At 42.7% G+C, this 24,698-nt stretch overlaps 1 protein-coding gene and 1 long non-coding RNA gene across 4 annotated transcripts in view; one reads left to right on the top strand and one right to left on the bottom strand.

Moving 5' to 3' along the window:
• The window catches only part of LOC125635595 (uncharacterized), a 39,537-nt gene extending 16,248 nt beyond the window's left edge, over positions 1-23,289 (bottom strand). For 2 of the 3 annotated variants that reach the window (XR_012668034.1, XR_007356312.2), the window contains exons 1-3: positions 23,121-23,289; positions 18,351-18,479; positions 18,095-18,227 (exon numbers count right to left, since the gene is read on the bottom strand). This is a non-coding gene — a long non-coding RNA (uncharacterized LOC125635595). Of the gene's footprint in view, positions 1-16,326; positions 16,498-18,094; positions 18,228-18,350; positions 18,480-23,120 lie in introns of those variants that run through there. The other variant, XR_012668035.1, reaches the window with a different exon arrangement.
• Positions 1-24,698, top strand: part of SNCA (synuclein alpha) — a 102,340-nt gene that overhangs the window by 33,100 nt on the left and 44,542 nt on the right. The gene's annotated exons all lie outside the window — the stretch shown is intronic.

Below are 24,698 nucleotides of genomic sequence, written 5' to 3'. Positions count from 1 at the left end.
AAAGAAGTATGGGCTGGATGAATGCACTATAAGGTGGGTAGAAAGTTGGCTAGATTGTGGGGCTCAACGGGTAGTGATCAATGGCTCCATGTCTAGTTCCATGTCTAGCAGCCGGTGTCAAGTGGAGTGCCCCAGGGGTCGGTCCCGGGGGCCGGTTTTGTTCAATATCTTCATAAATGATCTGGAGGATGGTGTGGATTGCACTCTCAGCAAATTTGCGGATGATACTAAACTAGGAGGAGTGGTAGATACGCTGGAGGGCAGGGATAGGATACAGAGGGACCTAGACAAATTGGAGGATTGGGCCAAAAGAAATCTGATGAGGTTCAATAAGGATAAGTGCAGGGTCCTGCACTTAGGACGGAAGAACCCAATGCACAGCTACAGACTAGGGACCGAATGGCTAGGCAGCAGTTCTGCGGAAAAGGACCTAGGGGTGACAGTGGATGAGAAGCTGGATATGAGTCAGCAGTGTGCCCTTGTTGCCAAGAAGGCCAATGGCATTTTGGGATGTATACGTAGGGGCATAGCGAGCAGATCGAGGGATGTGATCGTTCCCCTCTATTCGACATTGGTGAGGCCTCATCTAGAGTACTGTGTCCAGTTTTGGGCCCCACACTACAAGAAGGATGTGGATAAATTGGAGAGAGTCCAGCGAAGGGCAACAAAAATGATTAGGGGTCTGGAACACATGAGTTATGAGGAGAGGCTGAGGGAACTGGGATTGTTTAGTCTGCAGAAGAGAAGAATGAGGGGGGATTTGATAGCTGCTTTCAACTACCTGAGAGGTGGTTCCAGAGAGGATGGTTCTAGACTATTCTCAGTGGTAGAAGAGGACAGGACAAGGAGTAATGGTCTCAAGTTGCAGTGGGGGAGGTTTAGGTTGGATATTAGGAAAAACTTTTTCACTCGGAGGGTGGTGAAACACTGGAATGCATTACCTAGGGAGGTGGTAGAATCTCCTTCCTTAGAAGTTTTTAAGGTCAGGCTTGACAAAGCGCTGGCTGGGATGATTTAATTGGGGATTGGTCCTGCTTTGAGCAGGGGGTTGGACTAGATGACCTCCTGAGGTCCCTTCCAACCCTGATATTCTATGATTCTATGAATAGTTTTAAAGCTCATGATTAGCCTCTGTCCAGAAAGCCATGATTTGATGTGGACATTCTCTTCGATTATTGACCCCAATGTAATCTTCCATAGCAGTTTATAATTATTATTAAGGTTTGGCAAGATAACTCTCACAGTAACCATATGCCTTGGAATTCACTTGGACTTTGTTAATTTTTGAATGGACCTGAGTCTGGCACGGCGATGACACAGATTACACTGGTTCATCTCCTGCTGATTGAAGATACTGGATAACATGCTGAAGTTTTTAGATCTATTTACGGCTTTGGATACCACCGGCCATAAACTATAAAAGTCGGTGGAGTGGCTTTTGAGTGGCTTCATTCTATTTTCTCTATTCTAGGAGTCCCAGCTGCATTGTTTTAGGTGCTGCACAAACATGTAACAAAAAGTCAGCCCTTCCTTAAAGAGCTTACAATTTAAGTAAAGAACAGAAAGGAAGGTTGGTCCAAGGAGGTAGCCTGGGACTTGAGAGTCCTGGGTTGAAGTCCTGGCTCAGCCACATTATTTCAGTGTGGCCTTGGGCAAGTCACTTAGTCTCTCTGTGCTTTGGTTCCCCATCTGTAAAATGGGGATATAAGCACTGCCCTATCTCAAAGGGATGTTGTAAGGATAAACACATTGAAGATTGTGAGGTGCTCAGATGCCCTGGTAACAGGAGGCCATATAAACACCTCAGATTGAATAGGTGGCTGTCGCTATTTTTCTTCTGGTCTAATTCTCTCACTTTCTAGCTTCTTACGTCATCCCCTTCCCCAGGTACTCTCCTGCCTCTCTGGAGTTTGACTATCATTTGATCCATTGATTTATTTTAATTTTTTAGTTTCCATACTCTTTATTTAGCATCCTGTGCTTTTTCTCACTCACCCATTCTTTCCTCTGGCTTCCTCTCCTCACTCCTGTACATTTAATCTTTAATACCCTTTCCAGTTAACTTAATTTTCCCCCAGCACATTAGAGGCTGATACATTTGTCTCCTCTAATTCTAGTCATACTTAGGGTGTGTTATATAAATCTTTTCAGTTAATGTGGCACCAGTTCTTTTTCAGTGTCCCACTCTTTCCTGTGTATCTGTCTGTGACCGTGTGTGGGCATGTATTTTTCTTGATCTAAATACAGTCGCAAAACCTATATTAAATATGCAGGGGGATGCTGCTTGCTAAGAGGGTGAATGTGTTCAAGTTCATTCAGGGATGATTCATATTCATGCCAGCTATTCCTATCCCTTCCCACTGTTGCACAAATGGATTCTTGAACAACTGCCTCCCATGGGAAATAATTGTTTATAACCTACAGGGGTTGTGCAAACTTACTTGTATTATTGTCTGTCCTGAGTGCTGGGGGTAGGTTTACAAGCCTGCAAACCTCATCAGTTACAATAGCACCGTCCTTAGTTTCTCCTGCCTCTTACGTATTGTGTCAGAGCCTCTTTGCCCATCTTGCTGACCTCATATGACCAAAAATGTGTATTAAAGTAAGTGCCCTTAAGATCTGACATTTAACCCTGATTCACACGCCACTTACTAGGACAGCAGTTTACATGGGACGCAGGTTGGTAATGACTGAAAGTTGTTACCCTCTGAAGATATGTGAAGTTAGTTGCTGCTTATTGTCCAGATCCTAGTAGATAGGTCTCCACATAATAAAAATGAGTGTCATAGCTGGTACTTTTTGTTGAAAGTGATGAAAATTTTGCTGGGCACTGAGGTACCATTTCAGAGAAGCGGTGAAACATGCTTGATTCCATCCATCCCCATTCAGCAAAGCACTTCAATGGGATGTGGTCTGCTGAATAGATATGCAATGGAGAATCGGGGTCCTAGATACCATGGTGGTAGGTGTTGGAACTAGGAGTGCAGGGGGTGCTGTGGCACCCCCCGGCTTGAAGTGATTTCCATCATATCGAGGGTTTACAGTTTGGTTCAATGGCTCTCAGCACCCCCACAATACAAATTGTTCCAGCTCCCCTGTGATGATGGCAATATAACGTTAGAGACCGTCTAGGCAGAGACCTTGGATTGAGTGGACAAAGAGAGAGTATTGAGAATACATTATTTTTTCACTCATACAGATGGCTTCTCTAGTTCATGACTGAACCAAGAGGAAGTAGTTGTTGTGTGGATGAATAGAATTATTCATGCTTTCAGATATATCAGTCAAACATCATTCCTGAGAATTAAATTCACTACAAATTTAAACAGGGGAAAAATAAGAATTTTAACAGTTGATTCATTAGGATAGATTTGACAATGAAGTTTATTTAGGGATTTGTATAACGACTCTTCAAACATAGTTAATGTTATAAAACACGCCTGTTTCAATCGGAGATCTCATGAGAGCTCGAAATAAATCTTTGTATTCATAAATAAAAAGCACACGTTTCTCATGATTACAACAAAGTGTTATAAAAAGCCAGCGGCATCCAGGTGAAGAGCAAAGCAATTCTGGTGCCCTGTCATCTGTATAAAAGGCTACCACTGAACTATCTGTGCAAACTGCCTGCAGTGCTTGCAGCTGTATTCTATCTGGGCCTTTAATTGACACCTAAACAAAAGAGAGTAAACTGGTTTGTGACAGGGTACCTGGTAGGTTGGGGTTTCCCTCCCTCCAATATTTCTTACAAAATGTGAATGTCAAAAGCTCCCAGAATATGTCCAGGGAGTCACAATTCATTATTGAGGAAAACTAAGTGGACTACATCACAAACACATCAAATTTTACCATCTGAGAACAGACATCTGAAACCTTTTTATGTTTTTGGCTCTCTAATCTAAAATGTTACCTTTTGAGCAGTTGGATGCAATTTTCAAAATGGGTCATTAGTTCACTGAAAATGGATATCTGTAAGAAACTCCAAATGAAACCCAGCCAGCAATGCTGTTTTCTTTAGGCCTTGATCGTGAAAGTGACGGAGCACTCCGACTCTGATCCAAATGCGTAAGGATGTGCTTAACTTAAAGAGAACTGCTCAAGTGCTTGGCTGGATCAGGGCTGAAATAGTCAGGATTAAGCCCAAAATGAGCTGATATAGCAGACACAGTTAATGCAGAACCCCTTCTACAGCATTAGATATTTTAATAGCAGTGTGCTAAAATGGTGGATTAACCCCAGCCCTAAGAAGCAGCCCAAAGTTGGGCTGCCACCAGAAGCAGATCAGGGATTGACTCAGTGTGAATTTGGTGTCTAATCCTCCCCTTCCTTTGCTTCAGGAGGGAAGTAATCTTCATTAGCTCAAGGGCTCCTCTACAGCAGCACAGCTGTGTTGGCCACTGTGCTGATAGGGTAGGGTAGGGCAGGGCAGAGACCAAGGTTCCACCCATTCCTTGCTCACTCCCTCCACACCTGTCTATGATGGGGACAACAGGACCTGCAGAAGATGCTTTCTTCTCTGAGCTGTGATCTGTAATAGAGGTAGCCCATGCCGGTGAGTAAGGGGACACTATATGCCCACTAATTCCCCAGGTGTATGAGATGGGTGACAATCTTGTCCAGTGTGATTATATAGTTATAAAATGAGGTAGAAATCATTCCCCATGGCAAAGTAAGTATAATTTGTGAAAAAATAAATCCTTCCTTATGAGTAGATTAGATGAGTATTTTAGCAGTGCAAGGATTGTCCGCCCTTGGAGGGAAGGGGGAAATAGTCAAAGGGAGAATCATCAACAATCCAAGTGGTAATTTGCCGTTGCTAAAGGAATCTGTGCTTTTACAACTTAAAGTGGAAAATACACCCAGGGAAAAAATGATAGAGCTAGGTTAAGACATGGCCATTAGGGAGAAGTCTAAAAAATGAGAGGTTTTCTTAATTTCATGTGTACCTTGGAGCAGAGGACTGGAACCCATGTAAAGTATAAGTGGGTGTAGCAAGAGTGGATGCTGCTAGCATTCTGATCACTCCTATAATGAAGTATTTATCATGAAACTGCTGAAACACTATAAATTGTTAACAATTCAGGCTGCAGTTCAGCTAGGCACTTAAGCATTTCCCTTAAATTGTAGCACATTCACTGACTGCATTCCAAACTTCTTAGGTACAGAAATAACATAGCATGGTTTTACAGATAGCAAATTAATTTGCTGTCGCTGTAGTTCATCTATACCGTGTAGATACTAGAGAGTGTGTGTACGTAAGGTTTATGCATAAATACCAATTTAGTGTCCTAATTCAACATACATTAAGATAATTTAAAATGATACTGATTATACAGTAGGATTTAATCCTGTAATTCATTACAGGATTTAATGCATGTGTAAATCATTTAAGCATTACATTCTTTTGTTATATACTTGTTTAACCCAAGTCTGATTGAAATTGTGATTTCTAGAATTGATGCAGAATAAATCTCTCTCTTTTTAAAACAGCATTACCCTCCTAGTAGTGTCAGGTTTAGTGGGGTTTGGTCACTTCTGATTTCCCTGTTGACAGTATTTCATTTTACAAGATCCTCGAGACATAATTAGAAGAGCTCAGATGGGCATACAATGTATACAAGTGTATTGTAAAGAAGGGTCAGAGATTAACAAGCATGGAGACTGAATTAATTTCCATCCCTTGAGAGAGTTACTCTAACAGGTCAAGGGGGAAGTCACTAGAGAGGGGATGTAAATATGAGTGGCTTCCACTCTGCTCCTTATACTGAGGAAAGAGGATTTTTTTCCCACATGTTAAAAAGTGTATCTTAAGTGAGTTTAGTGCATGTGAAAGGGGCTGGATTGACAACTCTGGAGATCAGAGTGCTCTATATTTAGCTACAGCATGGCCAGTGTCTGTCTAGTAACCCCACATCACCCCATCAATAAGCCTCTCAAACCTGATTGGGAAGACCAATTTACAGTGTGAGAAGGTAGTTTATATTCTGTGCACATAATGCTTTTTGGTCTTTCTGTTAAATCTGACAACCAACTGCCAATTGTTATGCTGGTGTCTGTGACAGGGACATCAGACCAATGGAAACTGGGGGAAGACTGCTAAAAGGAGTTTAGTTTCTAGTCCTGGCCATTTGTTTCATCTTGCTAGCCAGTCACATCAAAGCTGATGTCTTCAAATGGTGATTACACAGCATTTATGCAACTTCACTATATTGCAAATAAGTCACATGGGTTCATTTTTGAATATAAATGTAACAATTGATCGTTCAAGGTGCCTTCTGAAGTTAGTATATTAACTGGTTTATTACAAGCACATAAAGGGGCTTTTTTGATGGCAGGGGGAATGAGAGGAAATGTATTGAAACAGATCAAGTAATGACTCTGTATCTAAACTGGTACAGTGAGGTATTGCTCTTCCTATTGATTTACGTAGCATTTACTCACCAGTCTATTTTTTAGACTGGTATGGGCTGAGCATTGGCAAGAAAGGAGACATTTTTAGCAATGTTTCTTTCCCCCTCCTACACAGCATACATCTATGAGACCAGGTTTTTAAATTTCTGGAGTTCCCTTGGCAGATTTTTCTCAGGGCTTCATTTCAGATGCATGCTTTATATTAAGGTCAGGTGGAACTTATAAATTTCTGCTGCCACATAGACTCAGAAATATGAGGCAAAAAATGTTTCTAGAGCAGTAATGGGAATAAAATGGAAAGAGAGTGAAAATGAAAATAGATCTGTTTTTGTTGGTTAGGCATCCATCTTGAATGGTAAACTCCTTGATGATACCTCAGATTAGAAAACATAAATAGGTTTGCAGATTACCATTTGCTGTGTTCTTTGAACCTAGGTTAACTATGGTTCCCAAGACTGATGAGTGATCCGTGCACAGGCAAGGTAACTGGAGGAACCAAAGACTTCAGTGGGCTTTTCAAGGAGGGTCAGGTTTGTGTCCAGTGTTTGGCGATTTGCAGGTTAGCATCTAGAATGTGAACGAGGGCAGTAGGGGATCTACATGTGGAGAGTGAGCAAGGATAACTGCAGGTAAAGTTGTTTGTGCTGTGTTAATGCTGAATTCCTTGGCTAGCTTTTCTCTTAACAGTTTTTTGGGGGAGGGGCTTTAGTTTTTGTTTTTTATAATGTTGATGAATTATATTAAACTTGCATGGTCTGTCCAGCTGTGCTCAGGATTGCTGTCGAGACCTGGCTTGGCAGAGAATGGCTTATCACCTCTGCCACCCATATTTTTTGTAGTCTGGTCAGTGGGATGAAGTGCTGCCAAAATCTCCATTCACAATTGGGGCAGGGAAAGGGAATTTTTGGAAAATACAAATGTGTGATGCTGCTGTAGAAAGCTTTGATTACAGGGCTCCTATCCTTTTTCTCTGTCCTTAGTCCTGGCATCTCCCCTGGTCCCCATTTCCATATCCATTCCATGGAATGGTGGAGGGAGGGCTGTGGGTAGATACTGGAAGGCTAGCAGCTCCCCCAATACGTGTGTTTCATCCTGATGTCTCTGGTCCTATCAGGGAACAGCCATTAATGCCATGGTGAGGAATTTCACATGGGATTTTTACTTCAGTGGGAGTAGAATTTGATTACTTTTGAAAACCCCACTCCTAATGGTTTAGAAATGGACATCAGCATTTTATACGCACTATTTTTAGGAAGTTGTATCCAGCACAGAAAGGCTTTGAGTGGCTGTTTTAGGGACTCAGATTCAAATGAGACTTGGGTTTGTCTGAAGGGGCTTGTCTTGGACAGACCTGGAGCTGTGTGTAAACAATTATGTCAGCACAAGGAGTTGTGAGTTTACACAAGACTGGCATGTCCCTACCTATCCTGATTTGTACTGCCAACTCATAGGAAAGTGTCTTATTTGGTATCTACTGATTCGGAAAAAATAGTTGGGAATGGTTATATCCCTGGAGAGCTAGGGTGCATGAGTAAACATCATTTGAATGGAGTAACATGGAAAAAGGCTAATGTAGTGCCAATCTTTAAAAAAGGGAAGAAGGAGGATCCTGGGAACTACAGGCCAGTCAGCCTCACTTCAGTCCCTGGAAAAATCATGGAGCAGGTCCACAAAGAATCAATCCTGAAGCACTTGCATGAGAGGAAAGTGATCAGGAACAGTCAGCATGGATTCACCAAGGGAAGGTCATGCCTGACTAATCTAATCGCCTTCTATGATGAGATTACTGGTTCTGTAGATGAAGGGAAAGCAGTGGATGTATTGTTTCTTGATTTTAGCAAAGCTTTTGACACGGTCTCCCACAGTATTCTTGTCAGCAAGTTAAGGAAGTATGGGCTGGATGAATGCACTACAAGGTGGGTAGAAAGCTGGCTAGATTGTCGGGCTCAACGGGTAGTGATCAATGGCTCCATGTCTAGTTGGCAGCCGGTATCAAGTGGAGTGCCCCAAGGGTCAGTCCTGGGGCCGGTTTTGTTCAATATCTTCATAAATGATCTGGAGGATGGTGTGGATTGCACTCTCAGCAAATTTGCGGATGATACTAAACTGGGAGGAGTGGTAGATATGCTGGAGGGGAGGGATAGGATACAGAAGGACCTAGACAAATTGGAGGATTGGGCCAAAAGAAATCTGATGAGGTTCAATAAGGATAAGTGCAGGGTCCTGCACTTAGGACGGAAGAACCCAATGCACAGCTACAGACTAGGGACCGAATGGCTAGGCAGCAGTTCTGCGGAAAAGGACCTAGGGGTGACAGTGGACGAGAAGCTGGATATGAGTCAGCAGTGTGCCCTTGTTGCCAAGAAGGCCAATGGCATTTTGGGATGTATAGGTAGGGGCATAGCGAGCAGATCGAGGGATGTGATCGTTCCCCTCTATTCGACATTGGTGAGGCCTCATCTGGAGTACTGTGTCCAGTTTTGGGCCCCACACTTCAAGAAGGATGTGGATAAATTGGAGAGAGTCCAGCGAAGGGCAACAAAAATGATTAGGGGTCTGGAACACATGAGTTATGAGGAGAGGCTGAGGGAGCTGGGATTGTTTAGCCTGCAGAAGAGAAGAATGAGGGGGGATTTGATAGCTGCTTTCAACTACCTGAAAGGGGGTTCCAAAGAGGATGGCTCTAGACTGTTCTCAATGGTAGCAGATGACAGAACGAGGAGTAATGGTCTCAAGCTGCAGTGGGGGAGGTTTAGATTGGATATTAGGAAAAACTTTTTCACTAAGAGGGTGGTGAAACACTGGAATGCGTTACCTAGGGAGGTGGTAGAATCTCCTTCCTTAGAGGTTTTTAAGGTCAGGCTTGACAAAGCCCTGGCTGGGATGATTTAACTGGGAATTGGTCCTGCTTCGAGCAGGGGGTTGGACTAGATGACCTTCTGGGGTCCCTTCCAACCCTTATATTCTATGATTCTATGATTCTAACATGGGTGTTGAAGGGACAAGCCATTTTAGGTGTCGAGGAAGGTTGGGAACTACTTGTTGCAAATATGTTTATTTAAATATTCAACATTTAGGTTATTTTCAAACTATAATATTTTCTCTAACTAGCACTTGATCCTGAGTTAACAGTCTGCCCTGATCATGCATGAGAGCCACAGTCTTCTTCCCAGGGTCTGGGAAGGGAGTCAACGCCACCGAGTCTCTATTCGGTGCAGCACACATTGTTTACATAGTAGTACAGATATGCCACCCCGTTGGGCCTGTGCTCCCTGCAGCGGCTGCTCCCCACACTGTGCAGCTACTCATGACTGGGCTAGCCAGCATGAGGTAATAAAGGGACCTAAAACACCCACAAGGCCCTAAGACATTTTGCTTGGCCAGGCAAGCAGAACATAATCTGCCTCTTAATATGAGAAGAGTAAGTGTTGGCCACCAGTCACAGGGGATCATGCTGGATTCCAAATGAAGTACTACCAGTAAGCTAAAGTACAGTGTGAAGGAGACCTCTCTGGCCCAAACGCCATCCCCAAGGAAACCCCAATTTGATACAAAACCAAATGACACTCTGAAGTATCTTTTCGATTTGCATCTCTTTATTTTGTTCCTCTCCTTTTTTTACAAACATAATTTTGAAAGAATTTGACATTTTCCAAGAAAGACACTTTTTAAGTGCATTGTTTTTAATTGCAGTTCTTCTCTGTTTCATTCACAAAGAGTGATGCTGCATGCAGCTTAAGTTGAACAAGCAGAATTTTATTAAACCCTGTGCACTGCTCTGTCCATTTGGCCGAGTTGCTTCTAGCCTAACTCTCCAGCATCCCATTTCCATTGGTGTCCCATCAATAACTGTCATAGAGTTTGAGGCCAGAAGGGTTCACCAGATCATCTGGTCTGACCTCCTGTACATCACAGGCCACCGTCACCACCCAGCACCTACACACTAAATCTGACAACCAAAATTAGATTCAAGTCAGACAGCCCACAGGAGACTAAATTATTATGTGCCACAGGCAGTGAATAGGAGGGACTGAGGTGCACTAGTGGCTGGAGCCCCACAGTGGCAGGGAAATGATTAAGTGAGATATACCAGATAATTCCGCAAGTGACCCCCACACACTTGTTGTGGAGGAAGGCACACAGAAACAAATCCAAGGTCACTGCCAATCTGACCTGGGGGGAAAATCATAGATGCTGACTCTGTGGGTGCTTGGGGGCTGGAGCACCCATGGGGAAAAAATGGTGGACGCTGAGCACCCATCAGCAACCCCCCTATCAGAACCTCCCTCTCCCCCCAATATGTCCTGCCATCCAGCAGGCCCCGCCGATCAGTGCTTCCCCATCCTTCCCCGTGCCGCCCAGCCACAATCAGCTGTTTCGCAGTGTGCAGGAGGCTCTTGGGGGGAGGAGCGAGGACAGGGTATGCTTGGGGGAAGAGGTGGAGTCAGGACGGGGCCTGGGGCAGAGCCAGGGGTCTAGCACCCTCCCCCTGGCACATTGGAAAGTCAGCATCTGTGGGAAAAGTTCCTTCCTAATCCCACATATAGCAACCATTTAGACCCTGAGCATGTGAACAAGAGCCAGCCAGCCAAGCACCTGGGAGAGACAACACACAGTGCCACCTCAGAGCCTGGGCTCTCCCCATCCGGTGTCCCGTCTCCAGCCATAACCACTCCTGATGCTTCACAGGAAAGAGATAAAAAAACCAAACTGGTCCAGAATACATTAATACATGGTGGGGAGCAGGGAGGAATCGCTTCCTGACCCCAGCCAATGGCCAGCTGAACTCTGAAGCATGAGCTTTTAGGAACATAAGACAAACCATAAATGAGACCTAGGTCCCTTGAGCCCCCTACTATCACCCTGTCCTACAGTCGCTGTCATACAGCAACTCTGTCATACAATCACACTCAAACTTGACCAGCTCTCTCTCAACTAATTAAGTTGCTTTCCCCCCACAACTCCTGTTGAGAGGCTGTTCCAGAACCTCACTCCTCTTATGGTTAGAAACCATCTAATTTCTAGACTGAATTTGTTCATGGCCAGTTTATAACCATTTGTTGTTGTGCCAACATTGTTCTTTAGCTTAAATAGCTCTTCAGTCTTCCTGATATTTACCCCGCTAATGTATTTACAGAGTGCAATCATATCCCCTCTCCGCCTTCTTTTTGTGAGACTAAACTAGCCAGGCTCTTCCAGTTTCTCCTCCTAAGACAGGATCTTCATTTCTCTGATCATCCGAGCGGCTCTTCTCAGCACCTGTTTCAGTTGAAATTAATCTTTCTTGCACGAGTGACCAGAATTGTGCACAGCTATGCATCCAAGTTGGTATTGCCCATTACTGCTTTCCTGAACCTGATATGCTCTTGGACTCAAGGAGAGAGTCATTTGTGCCATCCCCCTCTTATACAAGTCGACTGAATCTTTCTGAGATCATCCTCTGCTCTTGCACAAACTGCTAAAGTGGTTCAACTTGCCACATTCCTTGCGTTCCAGCCTGCTCATGCTGCCTCCCATGGTAAATGCATCTCAGTAAATGGGCACTATCGAAAAACCTGTGCTACTCCACTTTCATTCTACTTTGGGGAGCACTAGTCTGCAGGACTCCTAGGACTGAGGTGAGGTTTGAGGCAGTGGTGAGCTTCAGAGTGCTGCAGACCTCTGTGCCTTGTTCCCAAAGAAGGTAATGTGACTGTTGTCATCCTCCTGCATGGCCAGGTCGGTGTACAGCTCAGACTCCTCCTTCCAGGGGTCCGGTCCATTGCTGGGATAGGCTTATGTCTGCAAAATCCAGGGGATTTCACACTATGCTCCATAGCTCACAATGCCAGCTGGTGCACTTCAGAGAACTCCTGGCTCTGATGTTAATTCACAAAAAGTGATGGTGAATTTAAGCTAAGTCGAACAAGCAGAACTGTATTAAACCCTGCAGACATCTCTGACAGGAGCTGCATTGCTTCCAGCCTAACTCCCTGTTGTTCCCTGTTTCCACTGGTGTCCTGTCAACAATAGTTCATTTAGAGGGCACATGAGCCCTCTAACTCTGGTTGCACTGATCAGGATACACTCTGAACAATAGCATTGCGGGGTTCTATGTTCATTGTCTCACGGATTCCATATGAGATTTGACCAGTTTACAAATAAAATGATTGATTGTCTGTCAATCAACTGTCAGTGCTGCAAACTGAATCTGAGCTGGATTCTTCCCTTCTCATGAATCAGAACTATTAACTGCAAGCCAAATTGGACCCTTGATTACATTGAAACTTCAGGTGATACTTTCAGTTTCATATGTGCAAATCCATTGAAGACTAATGGGCTTTGCGAAGGTGTGATTGCATTGTCTGAAGATGATGTAGCTGCATAGTAGTAATTTAAGGCATAGTTTGGCCTGTAGCGTCTTTTATTAATAGTGATCTGTGGGAAGAAAAGATCTCAGAGCCCAGGTTGAGTTTTCAGGGCTGGCAGTTATCAAAACCCATTGTTTTACCTGTAAACTGAGCATATTTGATCCGACAGCCATTGAGAGACAATAAACACAGAGCATCACAACAGCATTTTTACAGTCTCCCTTTCAACAGAACTAAGTTTTCCATAATTTACAACTTGTGTTCTGTTGTGAACTGTTTCCTGCCTAGATGAGTCATTTTTGACACTGATTCGAAATTCAGCCATGATTTTAGCGTTTCTCTATATAACACATCAGCAGTTGCTGAATTACAGTTTCTCATCTGCTATCTCTTCCTTCTTGCTGTGAAGCCGTCAAATATAATTCAAAGCAGGATGGTTGAGATTGATTTAATTACATAGCTTAGGGAGTGTTTTGGGGGGGAAGGGAGAAATTGGTGATGTTTTGATCTTTGGACACTTTGAAATGCAGCATAAAACCTCCTATGAGCTCTATTTGTTGTTTGTGTGCGATCACTGGATGTTGTGCTTCCTTTTGTTAAAAGCAAGAGGGGAACCCTGCCAGAATGTCATTCTTTGTGTGCCACAGCTTTTGAAGACAGACTTAAGAAACTGAGACAATCAGCCCCAGAAAGACATTTTATATCTGCATGGGAGTTCTTTCTGTCACGGTCAGACACTGCATGGGAGCTTTTCAGATGGTCTTTTCTCTCACTTTCGGGATCAATAACTGTCAAAGTTTGACTCAGACTCACAATTTATCAGACCACTCTGTTTTATTAGCAAAGCTGCTCTGCTAATACATTTAGAAGTGAGCCCCCCGAGTGGGGCTTGTCTCTCTTAATTTATACAGTTTTTGGAGAACAAGTTACAGAGAAGTTACAGACAAAAGAAGAAAAAAGATTTTAGTCACCACCCTTCGAGATCCCTGAGACCAGTCACCTATCTTCAATTACCTGCCACCCTTAACAATCTCCTTTAACAGCTTCCAGTTAACTTAACTAATTGCCCTTCACACCTTCCATTCTGATGCCTGCTTCTTAGACGTGCTGGCTCTAACTGTCCCTACGTGTGCTCCCTCAGATACTTTGTAACATGTTTTGGCATGCCCTCTCATATACAATGTATCCAGCATGTCCCCTTATACAACGCTATACTTATACAATGTTATACTTCCACATAACTAACAGTTGAAATTTGGAACTTATGTTAGCAAGAACCAAAGCTAAATGAGTCTAGAAACCAGAATGCTTGGGAACACAGTGTTTAGTAAAAACATGCCTACCCAATTATATGCAACTAGCAATCAGCTTTATCCAGTAGCATCAGATATGGTTAACTGTTTATTATGTTCATAATATTAGGTGCCAGAATCTCCCACTATTTGCATTTAATAGTACATTACTCCATAAGCGGTCTCACTGAGTTCAAAGGGATTACCCATGGAGTAAGGTGCTACTCAAAGTAATGAAGAATTTGGCCCTAAATATCTTTTGGAGGGGAGACTGGTAGAGGCAGAAGAATATGGTGGTATATTATAGACTGATGCAGTGAAAGCATCATATTTGGTAATCACAAACCAGAATGTAATTCTAATAGTCCGCCCCAGCTGTATTTCTTCTGTCAAAATCTTTAAATAGATTGTTTAGACCAGCTGGCTACCGTGACTGAATTGTTTTGGGATTAGATATCTTTCCCTGAAGAACCCACAACTAGGAGGTCATTTTTGAAAATCAGCCCTAAATCTCCTATATACCTATAGATAGAAATGAGGATAGACTCAATAATATCTGGTTAATGTGTTATGAAAAGTGATAATTAGTGACTCGTGAATTATCTTCATATCCATCATACTGAAGATAGGGGTGAGCTGAACTGCTGCTAGAACTGTTGTGCTATAGCTGTGTGACTTTAAGAGTTGCTGTATTTTACCCCAGAGAGAGCTGCGATTCACTAGTTCCCAAAATGATTTCTATACAGACAATCAACTAATAAAGTTGTGCAACAAGAAAGAAAAAAAAAAACACCGCAATTAAGCCTTTGAGAATAAATAGGATAAAGGTAAGTTTTACCACTGATCACTGTTGAATAATGGTTAGAAATAAGTATCTTGAAACTGGAAACAACTGGCAAATGTGTTTTGTCCCTCATTACGGCGTGATAGTGTGGCATAAACCTGTACAAACGTTTTGTATGCTGTTGTGTCCTGGGATCCTGATTGCCTTTTTGTCGCTTTTCATATATTGTAGGACATGATATAAGGTATTCATCATATGGGCAGCGTACCACTCTTTGCTGCTATCTAGCACCACAGACTAACTACTCTTGTCAACCATGCCAATGCTAACGGCCAGCTTTTAAAAAATATATAGGTACCTTCAGCCTGGTCAACACTGGAAAATTAAGTCAGTTTAACTATGTCGCTCCAGGGTGTGCAAAATCTACCCCCCAGGTGGCGTACTTAGGTTGACCTAACTCCCAGTGTAGATAACGTTAGGTCAACAGAAGCTACCGCCTCTCAGGGAGGTGACTTACCTACACCGGTGCGAGAACCCCTCCAACAGGCATAGGTAGTGTCTACACTGATGCAGCCGCTCTAGCATTTGTGCCGCTCTAGCATTTCAAGTATAGACAAGCCTTAAGTATGCAAATTGGAGGCTAGTGAGACTTCTGAAAAGTGCCGTGGCAAGTTAGGTTCCTGTCTCCCATTAATTTGAAGGGTACTTGGGAAAATTCCACGAAGCGCCTATCTGTGACTCCAGGTGCCTAAATACCTTTGAAAATTTGGCCCTAAGAGCTTGTCTACATTAGGGATTTTTGTTACACTGGTTCAAACTCCCGTTTTCAGACTGGAATAAGTCGCACCAGCATAGCACATATAACAATGCATGCCTTCAGCGTATAGCTGTATCAGTGTAGCTTCATGGATGAAAAAATCCCATCAGAGATTCCGAGAGAGCACCCTGTGAGAATATGGCCCACCTTAATGCATGTCAGAGCTTCCCCAGATGCTTCTCACTGTTGATATGTGGCAATTGTGTTGAATACATCAAGGAACCTATCAGATGACTTGTCCTGTGATGGGTAGGTGCAGTGGCATGTTGTTCTAGTGTCATGGTATAGCTCGTGGTGGCCTTTGTTTCTGGAGAGATTAAATGAGCTCTAACAGGCATATGAAAGCAGCTTTCCAATTAACATGTCAATGACTTACAGTATCCGGGTTAGATTTTTTTTGGTAGGGTCATGAGCTTCAGCCTGAAAATCCAAATACCCCAAAAGATTGAAAGCTATAACAAGATGATGTACATATATCCCAATAAAAAAAACTGGAATAATCCAGTGTAAAAAAACAAGTTATATCAGCTGATTTATACTACCATAGATTATCTCAGCTGAGTGGGAGGGGAAAAGTTAACACTTAATTTTCCATTACTCCTTACATCTTAGTCTTGTAAACAGCAAATGCTTTATTATAGTCAAGAATTGTACTTGCCAGACAGATGTTAAAATTAATGATCTTATTGTAGGTGAAACTCAACAGCTGCTTCCTGTGGTGTTGGGATGCATTGCGTGGCTGCACAAGGGCTAACTATTCTGAGCATGCATGAATACTGCTCTTCCTGCCAGGCACTCTTGTTTCTTTGCTCCGTCCTGCATCTCTTGGTGATGGTGAAGCTCCTGAGGAAGCGATGGCATGTTTGTGTCAGGGAGCATAGCACAAGTCAGTGAATGTTAGAGGGTGCTATTAGTTGGCTGTCACTGGCATTTCAGTTCAGTAACCTGTGACAGATGTGAGACCTTGGAAGTGTAGAAACTTCAAAAGACTACTACACTGAGATTTGCCAGACACTATGGGCCCAAGGAATATTCATAAACTTTCATATATATACGTGTTATATCTGCCTTTGGGAGGTAGGAATTGATTTGAGCTCCATGGTAGGGGAGGATGTCTGAGCTTTTCCAGGAGCTCAAATCAGATGAGTGGGTAATTACTGCAGATACTGGCTTCAAGAGGCTCAGGAGATAAAGAACCTTTTGGTATAAAGAGTCAGCCTGAACTGACTCAGGAACCTTATTGGATCTGCAAATTAATAGGAAACTAACTCAGAGGGCAAAACATGGCTAGAAGTGTTTGAAGGACTGAAAATCTGCCAGGGTCTCCATGGGGAAGATGGGAGGCACCTGGTATGTATGGCATGCATGTAGACTCTTTCTTGTTTTATTCTTTGTTCTCTCTCTAATGCTTTTGATCCTAAAATACACATACTGTGCTTTGCAAAAGCAGGTTGGTCACTGGTAAACACAGTCATTGTTCCTGAGAGAGCGTGAACCACAGGTGTTAGATTATGGTCAGACCTGTGGGGATAGTCACAGTGGATTTACAGACCTAAATCCCCAATCTGGATGGACAGGGATGTGGGTCCTCATCCATACAGAGGTAACATCTGGAGGCCTGAGACCTAAGAGATGCCCTTAAGCAGACCCAGGAGGTGGCAGGGGGGCAGTTAACTCTGGAACTGGGACAGAACCCATTTTAGGTGACAGGTGCTGTGAATTTAATGTTCTCAGCTTTCTCTAAAGTAGATGTTTTTCTTCTAATTTGCCAATTGTTGCAGCACATGCCAAAATATTTTAATGAGAGCTAAGGAATGGAAAGCGTGTTGTAGATCAGGGCTGGAAATGCTGAGCAGAGAATCCCACTTACCTGTCTTTGATGAGGGCTGTTTCTACTTAGGGCTATCACTCTTCCCTTTAAGAATACTTAAATATAAAACAGATTAAGATAATTTTGTTTTTCAAGATTGGGAGGAAAATAAGCATCTGAGATCATTTGGTGCCTGGCCAGAAACCTAATTTGGCATTCCATTCCACTTCCTGATTGGCAGTGCTGGTGTAATTGTGACACTAGGGGCTGAGAAATATGAAGTAGAGAATAGGATGTTCTTATCAGTGAAGAACTGTTAGTTTCTTTGGCTCTGAATACATGAAACAACATTCAGGTTAGTACTGCACAGCAGTGCTTCACAGTTTCCACAGCCTAAGTTCCAGTAGTCTGATTCCTCAGATATTCTGTAGTCTTGACATGTGCATCCTTGAAACATTGTTTTTTGTGTAATATCCACTTACATTGTATGTCATATGGTCGTAAAGGTGTTCAAGGTCTTGCACATCATTAATATGACTGAACTGTATCTTCCTTGCTGGAAGACCAGCTTGTTTCATACCTGAAGGCTTTTGATCTTCTTACTAAATAATAATAAAAATGGTAACTTACTGCATCTGTGTTGCTTTTGGTTCTCCTCCTTCTCTTTCTTTTTCTCCACTGCATCACTTTATGTATCTTTCAGCATCTGATTCCCTCGTCTTTTATAATGTGGTAGATCCTCATTGCACTTAAAGAACACGCACTACACAGGGTCGGGGAGGAGGGAAGGAGCCAGGAGATGATCAAAGGGGACAGAGTGAGATTTGGGCCCCATGCCAATTTTTTAAAAATACATTCTCCCTCCCCCACCCCTTTTAAAACTCACCTTTCGCTCCTTAGGCAATGCTCTCCCCTTCTTTCCTCATTCCCTTTCAGTCTGTACTTTCTCTTCATCACCGTCTCTTTCTGTAATGGGTGTGTTTTCTCCCAGGCCAGTGCCTCCTCCTGTTGGAACCTGCAGTGAGGTAGGACTTGTTTGCTTATGACATAAATCCATTATTTTGGAAATAATTCTGAAGTCAGAGTCCTATATTACAACATCAGCATCAGAGCACAAAGCAGAGATGATGGGGTGTGAGGAAGGGAGCCCTGGCTTAAAGATAAATTGGGTCTGACTTTCACAATTGCTGGGCATCCAAATCTCCAGATGAAGTCAATGGGGGCTGTAGGTGCTCAGCATTTTTGAAAATCAGACAAGACTATCATTGGTAATTATCAAGTATGGGGCCAAATTCTAAGGAGGGATTGCTGTCAAAGGAGGGGAGCTGCAGGATTTCATCCCTGGCAACTGCATCTGTATTTCCCTTCAGTGGTCCAGCAAGGGAAGACATGCTCAGGTTTCCAGATCCCCTGCTGTTGCTTCTCTTGGGTGGAATCTGCCTCCTACACCCCCCCCCCCATTCTGACTGGGATAATTTTCCAGGTTGGACAGTTCCAGGCCTTCACTGTGCAATTCCCAGCACAGACAGGTTGCCCTAAAACACTGACTTTTTCTTCAGAGACAGATAATAGTGTAATTACTACAGATATAACTCAGCACCCAGCTCTTTCTAAGCAAGCACATTTTATTTTTAAGGTAAAAGCATTACAGAGAAAACAATAAAAGAACCCACACACATGCTAATAAGCTTATCAGAGTGCATCCCAACTCTCTCATGGGCTCTGGCACATGCAGTGTTTTAAAACCCCACTCTAACGGCCTCTTTGTGGTTGCAAGTTAATCAGAGTTTCACCTCAGAACAAGCACCCAGTCTTATGAAGCCCCAGTAGGACAAGTCCTTCCAATACTCCCTTAAAGATGGGGGCCATCTGTGGACCAGAGGTCCTGTCCATTTGCTGGAGCAGGAAGAAAGCCCTAAGGCAGGTTAAATCCCAAGTTTTTATCCAGTTTGAAATTGTGTGTGTGTGTGTGTGTGTATTTCTCTCTGGGGGGGACGGGGATGGGGGGACTTCAGAGGGTTGATAATGGAGAAAATACATTAGCATTGCCCCTTCCTATTAAAGAATGTATGTACAATGCCACAGCAACACATACACAGTTGCATTTTAATACAATGTACCCCAAATGTCAACCCTAATTCAGTAAAATTTACCTTAATTTAATAACACTTCGCTTAATTCCGTAAGGTTTGTTCAGTATATTACAGGATATTGTCAGTCTGTCACACGCTCCATCTACCTTTCAGTCACTTTTAAGTTTTCAGTGAGAAATATATAAAGGTTTTCTTCAGTGTCATAAACCTTCCAAATTTCACAAGGAGAATATCTTCTGCCATGCCTTCCACTGCATACTAATTCTGTTTGAGGCCTCAGGATTTGAGTAATGGCTTAATACCTGGACTCTACTTGATTAAAACATTGCACACATGAGCTTATTTCCAGCAAGATGAAATACATTAGCAGCATTGTTCTGCGTGTACTGTCTCTTGACAATATGTTCTCCCTGCCTCATTTGTTATAGTCCTAGGATGCAGGTAGGCATTTTAAAGATAGCCAACACATTACAAAAAAAAAGTTCATCCAACCTGACTTTGGCTCCGCTGAGCTCTGCAGAGCATGTTCAGATTTGGCCAGTCTGATACCCTATGGATAGACCTTTGATATGAACATGACTCTCGCTTTTTTTAAAGCTAGGGCTCAACCCTAGAAGGGCTGAACATCGTCTGTGAGGCGCTGAGCACCTTCAAACTCCATTTCAAGACAATGCTCTCAGTCTTGCTCCCAACTGGAGTTTTACCAGTGGCATCAGTGGGAGCAGGGCCAGGCCCCATGGGAGATGAAGTGCTTGGCATCTTGCATGACTGGCTAAAGAGAGTGACTAACCCCCTACCTGCCAGATTATGGTGACATTGACAGGGCACTGTAGGGGAGCTTGTAGCTGCCAGTGCTGTTCCTTTTTGGTGGACAAAAAGAAGACACTGGCTCTTGAGTGCTGTCAAACTTTTCATGAGCAGAAAGGGCCCCTCCCCAAATATTTTGAAATAAAAAAGAAAATGGAAAAAGATGCCTGGACCTGCTACATTACAAATGGTTGGTCTCACTCCGGATCTCCCATTGTTCAGTGATGTCAGGGTGGGGTAGCTTACACATGTCCCCATGATCAGGGCTGTGTCTGAAGACACACTCTAGCCCACAGAGAGTTGTCTCGGGAAGACAGAAAAAATACAAAGTTATTCAGACATTGAGAATAAAATCAAAGGATATACCAACAAATTGCAGAAATCTAGCCTGAGTGTATTTCATTTAGGTGTAAGACTAAAACAATTACCGGTAAATTGACTTTCATCATCACAGCTCTACTGTCGACTCTGAAAAACACGCACACTACTTCAGAGAGTAAGAGCCAAATGTCACCTTTCACCAGGTGTTTCCAGTCCATCTGCACTGCAGGGCAGAAAGCTTGGGTTTCAAGTCACCGTTGGACAGACCTGGGAATACAATCTACAGATTTTGTAGACAATGCTGATTTCAAATGTGGGAGCCTCCCATATTTGGATGTCTGGATACACGTGAGGTGTACAAATTGGTCACTTACACACCTCAGTGTTGGTCTGAACATCCAAAGATAGGGTTTGGATGGTTTCAGACACCCAGGTTTCCAAATTGGAGTTCCCAATTATTTTAAGAACCTTCAGATTTTAATTTTAATGAGGCTGCCAAAGAATTTTCAGTCTGGTGCACTAGAGTGCTGGAGAGCCCAGGAACTGCACTGCAGAATGCATGGGGCTTTGATCTCGTGCAGCAAAAAGAAAGAGTCAGTAGGTAGACGTTGCTATTTCTGGGAAGTGAGAGCGGGCAACTAGTGGCAGGTCCATGTGGAGGGAAAAACTAGCAACCACCCAGGCCATTCAGAACTGTACAAGACAACACTATTAATAATGTGCTTCAGAATACTGGGGATTCCATTATGCCATCTGACTATTCACATAGGGTCAAATTCTATTACCTTTACTTATGCTGAATAGTACTCACGATGATTCTGTCACTTTCACTCTCTGCGAGTGGCCCTGTTAATTTAGCATTATTTTAGATATTGAGATGTAAAAAGGAACCTCCAAGATACTGACCTCAGTGCATAATTTCTGATTTTCACCAGTGTATAGATCAGGAAAAGGCTCTCTGTCCCTTTCTATAATAAAGCTGTGGAGAACTTGCAGGATTTTAATTCAAAAGTTCCGTCTGTGTTAAGCCAAAAATGACTGATCTTCTTCAGTTTTAACTCAGGTGAATAATATTTAGGCTGTCATTATCTATCGCATGCATTTCAAAGATAAAGTTCATTAGATACCAGAAGAAGGGAAATCTTTTGTACCTTTCTTTTTGAAAGGAATACTATTTAAGTTGTTTTTCATTTCCTTATAAGGTCATGTACTACTTTAACAACCCTTTCAAAAATATATGTGCAATTGATTTACATCGTCTGGAAAAGGAGTCTAATTAGTACGGCTTCTTTAAAATGTAAAGTTAGCCTCGAGTTACAACATTAGCTGAAAATTACTCATCATGACTTTCAATTATTTTATGACTGCTAAACTATTGCTCTCATAAACTGATAGACTTTAAGGTCAGAAGAGACCATCAGAACCATCTAGTCAGACCTGCACATAGCAGGCCACAGAACCTCACCCATCCACTCCTGTAATAGACCCCTGATCTCTGGCTGAGTTACTGAAGTCCTTAAATCAGGATTTAAAGACTTCAAGATACAGAGAATCCACCATGTTAATATTTCTACATTTTTTTGAGAACCTTTCTTCTACATTTTGGGCCGTGTCTGTCTCCTGTTGAAGTCTTTCCTCTGACTTCAACATCAGCTTTGCTGGACTTTAGAGAACTAGATTTTCAGTTGGTATAAATTGGCATTGCTTCATTAATTTCCCATTACTATCCCAAAACATCTATAAAGGCATACATAAATAAACCATCAGTAGTCTCAGTTTGGCCAAATAGATCTCAGTATACCTATTGTTGGTGGTTTTTGGCCAGGGTGCTGTGGAGCATACTTGTGATCATATTTGGGGTTGGGGTGGGATGACAGGCCAGAAAAAACTTTGCTTCCATTTCCACCTCTCCCTGGAAGGACTGGGGCACAGATTAGGCATGAAGAGCAGGGAATCCTTGCTTCTCTCACTCAAAGGATCCAGAGAGGTGAATGCCAGTGCAAACACAGAAGGAGGAGAAAGAAATTACAATGGAAACACACAAATATTTTAGGCCACAGACTGAATTAACCACTGCTAGGAAATAACTGCCTTTGACCTGCAACAAGGGAATGCCCCTTTTACAGGAACTCAGTGTTATTCAATGGAATTTGCCTTGCAGGGCAGACAACCCGCAGCTGAACTTGTGGCTCTTTAAAATCCCAGCTCAGGCAGCTGCTTATTCTCTCAGTTGTTGCTGCCTTAGGTGAGCACAGCCCATGCTGTGGGCTGATATAGGCCACAGCCCTACCTCTTCCTTATGAGGAAAAAAGTTACATACAATATGAGTTGAAAAAATAGTATTATTGAAATAATGTAACATATTATTAACATTAGATTATTTGTCCAGTTCTAGAGTGTATCCTCTGACTACACACAAACATATCTATACTCACACTGGAGATCTAGGCATCAATTCATTTTACAGAGGAAATGCATCCAATGTTTGCTTTTTTCTCTATCCCATAACTGTAGGCTGTTTATAACAACTTGCTTTGTATGAAGAAGGACTTTGAACTCTTCTACTCTCGCCCTTTTTTCTGGTGTCTGTGAGCTTAGATCTGATCTTTTCATTCCTTTACTGTGTACTGTTGATGTTCAGCAACAGCAGTAGTTGCTATGACAACCAAAAACTCCACCCAGTTCAGAAAACGATATTTTGAGGGGGTATTTCTCTGCTTACAAATGTACATCTGACACAAGAAACGAGGCAAGCGTGATCAAAATAACCAAATCTAAGTCTCTTTCAATCACTTTTATTCTTTGCATTTTCCAAAGCTTTATATGGTTCACTGCTTTGCATTGTTCAAAGGGGATCTTTCGCAACAGCGCAAACCTGGAAGAAACCTTTGTATATAATAATAAATTAACATGGACAATAATTATTTTTATTCCCATTGCCATTATTGGACCAGACCCTGAATAGGAATCCCAGAAGTTGGAAAAGGGGGAAAGGATCATTCTGTCCTTCTCCATTTTAGGCAATGTCTGCCCTGCAGCTGGGGATATAATTTCCAGCTCGGGTCGACATACCCGTGCTAGCTGCAAGAGAGCTAGCATGCTACAAAGAGTTGCAAAGCCTTGGCTACACGAGTGGTGATACAAACTCGCTATTTTGAGTACAATTCCACTTGACGCCTTGGGAATGTACCTGGGTGGCTAGCCTGTTCCACTGCTCATGTAGGTGCAGCCACCCTCCTATTTTAGCATACTAGCTTGATCAGAGCTAGCGTGGGTACGTCTACCCACACTGGACATAACGCCTCCTAGCTGCGGTGCAGCCACACCCGCAGCAAGGACTTTCCCCGACGGTACATTTTCTAGTGTATTGCTCCGCCTCATTTTTAAAGACTCGGGCAAAAGGGAGAGAAATTTAGCTGCCTTTTGGTGGCTGCGCAATCCCTCTGAATGGCTTGGTTTTCTAAGAATTTGATTACTGTTGAAAATTATTTGGGGAATGATTTATATCATGGCAGCTTGTTCACCCTGACAATTGTTTGCAGTTCTCATTATCTGTAATTTGCTATTTGTGCTGTGTGATTGGTCACTTAAGTCACATAGGAATAGTCCAGCTCCTTGATGGGAGGACATCCAAACCCATGTGTGAAACGGCTGTGCAAATACTCTGGCAAATAAATGATTGCATGGTTATTTGCATCACACTTTCATATGAATAGTAATAGAAAGTAAATAAAAGGAGTTCTGAATGCAATTGCAGTGAATACATAATTTTATTTGCATCAATGTTCTTTAATATTTTCTGCAGTATTTTTTCAGCCCTTACCATAGGTGTTTTTCAGCATCCCTGCTCTACAGGTATCTCTCCTTTACTCCAAGACTGTGAGATTGGACTTAGCACAAGCTGGCATTTTCCCAAGATAAACCTCCTTTAATTATTTTATGTCCTTGTTTTTAATCCCTACAAATAAAGGCCCCACATAATCTAAGGCAAAGTGGAAGTAAATTCTGCTGTC

This window comes from Caretta caretta, chromosome 4, assembly GCF_965140235.1.
Source record: "Caretta caretta isolate rCarCar2 chromosome 4, rCarCar1.hap1, whole genome shotgun sequence".
NCBI lineage: Eukaryota > Metazoa > Chordata > Testudines > Cheloniidae > Caretta > Caretta caretta.
Note: the sequence above shows the minus strand (reverse complement) of the source record. Positions and strands in the feature narration are given on the sequence as shown.